The following is an 8,965-nucleotide window of genomic DNA, read 5'->3' as shown; positions in this document are numbered from 1 at the left end:
GATAATGGCAGTTTATATTTTTCTTCCAATCTTTTTATACACTTATAATTTTTTCCTTATAATAAAGTTGGTCAGGATTTTGAGTATAAACCATAGCAGAGTGGGGGCATCTTAATCTTGTTAAAAGTTTCTCCACTAATTACATTGGCTGTTTGTTTTTGACATATAAACTTTATTAAAGTGAAGAATTTCCTTCTGTTTCTAGTTTTCTGAAAGGTTTTTTTTTTTCATCATAAATAGATGTTTATTAAAAAATCAAATGTTTTTGCTGCCTAGTTATGTAAATTTTTTTTTTTTGCATTTTTCCTTTATTCTATTAATGTGAATTTGGTTGATAGATCTTCTTATATAGACTCATACCTCAATTTCTGAGGTAAATATTAATTGTTCAAGATTGGAGGATTAGTGATAATGAGGTTTGGGAAAATTTTCTTTAGTCTTTAAAAACCTTGTCTTGACCCCACTGTCCTCTCCTTCCCTTTATAGCAAAACTCCTTAAACGACTTGTTTATACTATCTCCAATATTTCTCCCTCCGTTTTTCTTGATCCCACTCTAAACCATCTTACATCCCAACACGTTACTAAAACTGCTCTTACAAATGTCACCTGCATTACTTATTCCAGTGGTAAATTTAGGTCATATCTTATTTAACCGATCGGCAGCACTTGTCACAGCTGATCCCCTCTCTTTGGTTTCCAGGACACCACACTGTCAAATGCATATTTAAAGGACCCATCTCTCCTAAAAACCTGATCGTACATCCAGCTCACATCTGCACTTGGATGTCAAAAACATGTCCACAACTGCTCCTAATAACCACCCAGCACAATAGACACCAAACTCAGACACGCCACATTCCTTCCTATCTCCGTGAATAGCAATTACTTTTTTCCTAGTGGCCAAAAACCTTGGAGTCAACCTCCCTTTCTCTCATATCCACATCCGATCCTTCAGCAAATCCTTTCACTTTACCATCCTGTCTTCTTTCCTATTCCTGTTACCATCATGGTCTAATCCATCACTGCTTGACCGGATTATTGTAATATCGTCGTAACTGGTTGGTCTCATCCTCTTAATGTTGATCCTCTTGTTCACATCACTTTATCTCAACAGCCAGAATGATGACATAAACACGTGTCAGATCGTGCTGTTTCTCTGTTCGAATCTTCCAGTGGTTTCCCGGCTCACTCAGAATAAAAGCTAAATGTCAGACAATGTTCTACAAAGCCTTACAGGGTGGTGTGGTCCCCACTCTGCCTCCTCCATTCCTTCCCCTCTTTGATATTCTCTCTTAATATTGTCCCTCTTGCTCAATCCTCTTCATCTACTAGCCTTCTGTGTTTTAAATACTCCAGGCATACATCTCAGAGCCTTTCCACTTGCTATTCTCAATGCATGGTTTGCTTTTCCCAGGTGCCTACAGGCCACTTCCTGGCTCCTTCAGGTTTCCCCTGAAAATCTGTCATCTTATTTAAGATTATGATAGTCCTCCTCATCTGATATTTTTATATCCTCTCCTTACTTTGTCATTATTGCTTGTAAATATATAAAATGCTATATATTTTATGTATGTACTTTATGAGCTCCATGAAGTGAAGTGTTTTTGTCTGTGTTTTGACTGCTCTGTCCTCAACATCTGGAAGAGTGTTCGGCACATAATAGGTGCAACCGATAAATAATTTTTGGAGAAATGTGTGCTGGATGACCTCTGTGTGCCTCTCTAGATCCAGTGTTTACTTGCTCCCACCTCTCTGCCCATTTCCCGCTCTCGACTGACCTGCTTGGTTTGCATTCCTTGTCTTCTGGCTTTAGGTTGGGTTTGATAAATACGACCTCAGCAAGAGATGAGAAAGAAGAAGAGACTGAAATAAAATTATTTATTCCTCTGACTTCCTATTGGGTTACCTCAAATGAATGTCACAGTTTTCCTCTAGGTGGCCCTCTCTACATGACTTTATCTTTCTGGGTGCTGGAAACTTCTCTTTTCCCTCTGCTTTTTGGGACTAGGCATGGTAGCGGCACTAGAGTATTAGAACTATCTTTTGTGATTCCCCTATATGCTGCCTACAAGTTTGTCAATAACCCTCTTTACCTTCTTGAACTATCTTAACTTGCATGCACCATTTGTTTTTGCTGAGGGCCCTGAGTCATGGAGAATGAATGAATGAACTACTCAGAATAAACCCAGAATGTAAGAATATGTGTCCCGTGTGGCTGCTCGCCGAAGGCACCTACTGCAAAGAAGGCTAAATTATCAGGTAGATAAAATGACCTGCCTTATAGTGGTGAATTGGTCTCCTTCCTGGCATTGAGAGCTTATTTTATGGGCTCATGAACAAAGTGAAAATGTGACAGATTTGGAGTTTATTCATAGGTTCAATAACATGATTTTTTTTCTTCTTTTCAGGTTATCAATTTGTGAGCAGTGATGACACCTGAGCCCTCACTGTGGGGGACGAGTTACACCACATCCCTTCAGTCGTGGATGGCACTGCTTTTTCCCACATGGAATAAACACTCTGGAGAGGAATTTGTTTTCTTCACCTGCCATTTCTCCCCCATGAGCATCATTTTTGGACTTAGTGTTGCTTCACTAACACAATATCTCACGTAACTTTGTTTTGGACCAAGAAAACCACTCTTTCATAAAAGAAGTAGAGCAAAAAGTTGATTATGTCCATGGGACCCACTGGTTTTATCGTGTACTGCATCATCCAGAAGTCGCTGGGTAGAGAGGCTTCTGAAGATTCAATTTTGGTGTCAGCTGGGAGGCAACACTTGTAAGATGAGGATGCTCGACAGAGCATGTGGTCTGAGGCAGGACTGTCTGTGAGCTGTTTCTTCCAGAGCCAGAATACATGGGTCAGGGCAAATGTTGGAGTGGGATTCTCCTATAGCTTGCAGAGTTTTTATGTCCCTCCTCCCCTGCTTTGCGCTTTGCTTGTTTAAAGCTCCTGACAGCACCAAGGAAAGGAATGCTCCCACCAAGAGACCCACAGTGGGCCCATTGATTTAGAAGTTGAGACTACCTCCTGGCCATTTTAGGCTCCTCATGCCACTGGAGAAGTAGATTGAAAAGGTTATGATGTTGGCTGGGTGCATTTAATCCTTGATAAGTCTGCTGCTGTACTCAGAGGGCAACCAGGGGTCTTAAAAAGGGGGAGGAAATGAATGTATGGGTGTCTAATGTAACTGTCTTAGATAAGAATCTTAACTATTGGGTATACAATGAAAATTTTTTTTAGGAACTACTATTATCTGTTCTTTTTTGAAACTTCCTTTCCTGGCAATTTCTAGTGATTCATATATCAGAACAGTCTTTTTCAGTTCTTATAACTCCCTGCTGTTCATTCCAAAATTTAAATCTTATATGTGATTTTAAAGTTTCCCTTTGACCCCTTATTTACGCTAGTTTCTAGTGGCTTAGAGTGGAGGGAGGCAGTCTCTCCCTGGCACCTGCTGCTCTGATGGCGGAGTAGAGAGGAGGGATAGCAAAGGTAGAAACCCTCTCCTCGGCTGCCCATGAAGAGATGGTCTGTGTCTCTCTTTGACTCATTGTCTATGAACACAGTGTGGACAAGGTAGTAGGGTCAAGGTGATAGTTTCGCTGACAGCAGACTTGCTCTCAAGCTCTCCCCCTGGCTACCTTTTTGAACAACTGAGGTCCTCGTGTCACATTCTTTTAAGGTGTGTGCATCTTTGCTCCACCGTGGCTGTTCCAGCAAGACTGTAGCCCCCAATCTCACCCGCCCTCTGCAGCTAACTCTTGGGCCCACAAGCATCTGGAGGATCCACAGGCCATTCCTTCTAGGAACTGGGATCTTGGTGCGAGAGTAGTCCTGGCTTCCTCTCTTCCTTGTTAGCCCTCGCTGTACTCTTTCTCCTCCATTTTTTTCCTCCTGATCTCAGAGCAGGTCCCTTGGTGGTCCTTTGGTGATGAAGATATTCACCTGGAGCACCAACTGCCAGCCTCCTTTATAGGACATCGGTAGGTATCCTCGAGAAAATCGATTACTATATTAAAACTGGTCTTTCTCTTTTTGATTAGGAGACAGTCTCCTAACTTGATTGAACCCTGTAAGTCTCAGTTTATAAGGAAAATAATGTAATTTCTCTTTCAAAACAAGGCCAAGTCTGGGATCCGCCCTTGCTCCCTGGTAAGTCTGAGGTGGACTCTTTTGGCTCCTGCCTCCTCATGTCCAGCTCAAGGCTGCTCTGTAGTGCGTTGACCCTGTTGCTGAGCCTCTCGAAGTTTAACTTTTAGAAGCATGGACAATATGATATTCTCAACTGTACACCTCAGGGGAACAGGCCGAACTCTCGAAAACAATCCAGAATGGCATTTTAGCATCTGGCTCTATTTTATGCCAAGACGTCGGATGATGTGCTATGCTGGGGAAAAAAATGATTTAATCCAGCCCAATGCATTATTCTGCTTAAATCAGCACCTGACAGGTGACAGAAGGCCTTAATTTCTCTTCTCTCCCTAGTGATTCCGCAGTGGGAAAGGCTGTTTATGCCCTGGCCATGATAACTAATTTCTTTATCTTCTATATCAAGCATTTACAACTGGACACCTGGAATTGTTGACTTCTCCACAATGACATACTACACTCTAGATGAGATGGGATGCCAAGCAACAACATCTTTGAAGTAGAGCATCACTAGACCGGCTGCTCATGATCCCGCTCAATGCCTCCAGACAGCCCCTCACAAGTGACTTTCTGAGGTCCCTCTCTGAGCCCTCTAAGAGATCTCCTACACAAGCCGAGTTTAAAGAGTCTCATCTAATAAATAGGATCATGGCTGGGCATTTGTCACTCGAGACCCTTCACAGCCTGTCTCAGCATTGCAATAAGACCCCAGGGTATTTACAAAGGTCTGAGGGTGATCAATTGCTAGCTAAATCTGTCCCAGTCTGATGGAAATTTCTTGATACTGATTCTGTGACCATTTTTACTCTTATTTATAACTTAAAAAATTTCCTATTACACTTGGGAATATTAATGGTTTAGAGGTTATTGGCATAATTTGCCTTTGCTAAAATTTTAAAGTTGAGTAATATCAAATGATTCAGGGGAAAAAAAAGATGTGTGTATAACTTATATTTGTGTACGTATGTATGTATGTGTGTGTGTATACACACTTAGAGAGATATGAATAAAGCAGATGTGGTAAAAGGTTAACATTTGAAGGATTATTGTGAAGGGTATATGCAATTTTGTGTCTACTATTATTGCAACTGTCAGTCTAAAATTATGTCAAATAAAAATATATACAAATACATATGTAAGGTATGATTAAGAAACTGAAATACATCCCATAACATTAGCAGTGATTAACACTAGAATGCAAGATTACAAGACAGTTTTATTCTCTCCCTTTGGTTTGTCTATGTTTCTTAATGTTCCACAGTGGAAATGTATTGTTCTTGCTCCATAATAAGGATAGAAGAGCACTAAAATTATAAATTGATCTTATTGGCCACGTTAACTGCATAATAGTTATTGCTCTTCTTGGGGACCGTAGCTTAGATATAGTTACATAATATATAGTCTCCTGTTTTGAGTCAATAGCAGACATTTTGTTATCTAAAAAAGTTAAAATTTTTTTTTTTTTTAATTTATGCCTACAGCACCTGGTCTTCCTAGGTGGTCTCCCATCCAAGTACTAACTAGGCCTCACCCTGCTTAGTTGCTCAGATCAGACATTGGACTTGTTCAGTGTAGCATGGCCATAGACCATGGACTGTGGCTCCACTGGGGCATGAACCCAGGACCTTCTGTGGGTAAAGCAGATGTGCTAACTGCTACACTATGAAATCACATTCTAAAAAAATTTTTAATAAAAAATGACAATTGGCGTTCCTCTAGCTCTCCAAAATTATTGATATTTTGCTGGATACTTTCTAATATCCTTCTATATCCCCTCTCTACTTTTATCTGTTCTTCTTCATCCAGCCAAAATACTCTTTTATTCTCTGACTTCTAGTTGGGTTTGGCCAATGGTGAGCAAGGAAGAAAAAAAAAACGTGGGATGGAGGAGAATAAAACCTGGGTAAATTTTTCTTGATTCCCTCCTGGCAGGCTTGCTACAAGCTAGCTCCATCCCTTAACAGAAGAACATTGCACCTGGCAGGTGACCCTCTCCACAGAGCTCTCTTTGGATTCTGGTAATCTATCGCTAAGCCCCTGTACCTGCTCCTTCAAGTCTAGGAATTGGAATGCCACCCCAAGTTACCAGCTGCAGGATACTGAAATATCCCTTGCTTAACCTCTACTCACACCTTGGAAGATAATGCCTTTATTATATTCTCCTTTATTGACCCAATTTGAGTACCATATGTTTCTTGCTGGGACCCTAAATGACATGACACTACCTGGTGCCTTGTGGCTTTAAAGGAAAATTCATCAACTATACCTGATAGCCTTCAGTAGAGGTCACTTTCTTACTGCTTATATCTTAAATTCTCCCATATGGCCTCTTAAAACGATTGGCCGCAGATAGCTCATCGAGATTGTTCTGTGGATCTTTAACTTGGCTTAGATATAACATCTGCCACCTTTATTTGCTGTCACTGATACGGTTTTTTCCTTTAGATCTCTGTCCACTCCAACCAGCAGCATCGCCTTCGCTCGTGATGCTCAGCAGCACACTCAGCGCACTCAGCAATGGTTGCTTGAATCCTCCTGACCTGTGCCGCTTTGTGGCATGGCAAGATCTTTTTCTTGGTGTTCCTTTCTCCCTCAGAATTTTCTTGCAGGACTGTACTGATGACGTTCTTATCTGGAGCCCATTATCTAGAGGTATTTGCACATACCCAAGCTCCAGCATCCCACTGCCCTTTCCAACTCCTGAGCATTAGATGGTTGCTGTCACATGGATTTTTTTTCCTGAAGGTGCCTTTTTCCAAGAAGGCATATCAGTGCCTTTTTCAGCTTGTCTATTTACCAATCTCTCATTCTAGTTTATCTACTTAGTCACTACCTTGGGGCCCCCTTGAATAGGGAACCCAAGAAACAGAAGGACTAAAATCAGTGCACAGGGAAGTACATCATTCTAGGCTTGAGGTCTCTATTCCTCTGACTAACCTCTAACTCTGACTAGCCTCTGTGCCTTGAGGCTTCCTTGTTAGATAATGTGCCTCCTAGAGCTCTGGCAGAATGTGGAGTCTTAAAAAAAAAAAAATTGGTCTCTGTACCTCTGGATGTGCGTATTGCTATGGCTAGCTCCTAATTACAGCCCTGGAGAAAAGCAACTTCCAGCTTGTTGAAATGAATTTGGTATTCTGGGCAATATCAGGAAGGTTGACCTCCCACTCCTTAGCCAATAAAGTGTTTTATGTCTCCAGCAAAGTATAAAGAGTAGATGGTGAAACCCTTTAATCTTAGAACTAAAACACCCACAGTGAGGGGCTAAGGAGGAATCTCAAAAATATCACAGGGGAATATCACTGTGACGTTGTCTATGACCCAAAACTCGTTAAGCTGATGGTTGTCTCTGAAAAGTGTTCTGTGTTAGCTATACAAATACTTGGGATGATGGGAAAGTAGGTCTGTTTTCTAGGACTCTAACAAAAATGATCTCTATGTCACAGTGGTCCTCTAACTAGGATTGAATACATGTTCAGGGTCTCCTGGGCAACAAGGCAAGACTTCCTGTTACAAGGACATTAGTATAGCTAATAATCAACATGTTACCGAAATGGACTAGGAGACCCCATCTGTCTCAGCCATTCCACTTATAAAGGAGATCAAAATGCCCCATTCGGCCTTAAAAATGGTGCTCAGAAATGACAAAATATTAGCAATCTAAGGAAAAAGGTATTTATGGTTTGAAACTCAGAATTTAATACCTCAAAACCCTTGGTGGATGTTTTCCTTCTATCGCTCGACCTGGAAATTCATCAGGAAAGCAAATGCCCCATCATAGATTTTGTACTAGTTATTGAGTGACTAAGGGGTCGTTATAATGTGGCACATACTTAACAGAGAAGAGATCTGAATTTCCAACTGCTTCACAGATGAAATGTCCATGTTCCTAGCTAAAATTAGTCCCTCTGTTTGTGCACTAGATCCCATTGCCCTTGCCCCCTCAGGGATCTCACTCTTGCAATTCTCCCCCATCTCTGTCTTGGATCATTTTCACGATATATAAACAGGCTGGTTTCCTGCTCCCCACCCCATCTCAAAAAGGAAAGCAATCACTTTTCTTGACCCCATTTTTTTTTTTCCTACCAAATTCCATTCCATTTCTTTGCTCACATCTGCAGAAAAATATCTCAGAACAGTACCTATAGTTCTGGTCTCCAGGTTCTTTCCTTTGCAACCTGGTGTTTACCCCTACCACTCCTCCACGACCTCTCTCATCAAGGTCACCAGTGACTGCTGAGTGAGTAGAGCCAATGGCTATCTCCCCAGCCTACGCCCTACTTGACTTAGCATGAGCACGGACCATTCTCCTTTTGAATATTTTCTTTACTGGACTTCTAGAACATCACGCTCTTGACTTTCTTCCTACCTCGCTAGTCACACCTTCTGAGTCAGCTTTTCCGGTTCCTTCCCAGCTCCCGCAGTTCTTCACATTGGAATGGCCCGAGGATGTCTTAGCCTTTCCTTTCTTTTCTCTACATTCACTCTCTTGTTAATCTGATTCAGACTGAGAGCTTTAAATATGCTATTAACTCCCAAATTTTTACGTCTAGCCCAGAGCTGTCTCCTAGACTCCGGACTTATTTTGTCGCCTATTCAAAGTGTCCACTGGGATGTCTAATGTATCTCTATAACTCAACATGTCCAGCACAGGACACTGGATCTTCCCCAACAAACCTGTCCCCACTTCTAGCCTTCCTTGCCTCAGTTGGTGGCAACTCCGTCCTCCCAGATGTTCAGGCCAAAGAACTCCGAGTCACTCTGGGTCTTCGCAGTCTCTCACTCCCCCAGAGCCAACCCTTTAAGAAAGTC

This window comes from Pteropus medius, unplaced genomic scaffold, assembly GCF_902729225.1.
Source record: "Pteropus medius unplaced genomic scaffold, Ma_sr-lr_union100, whole genome shotgun sequence".
Lineage (NCBI taxonomy): Eukaryota > Metazoa > Chordata > Mammalia > Chiroptera > Pteropodidae > Pteropus > Pteropus medius.
The sequence above is the reverse complement of the archived record's forward strand: the minus strand, read 5'-3'. Positions refer to the sequence as shown.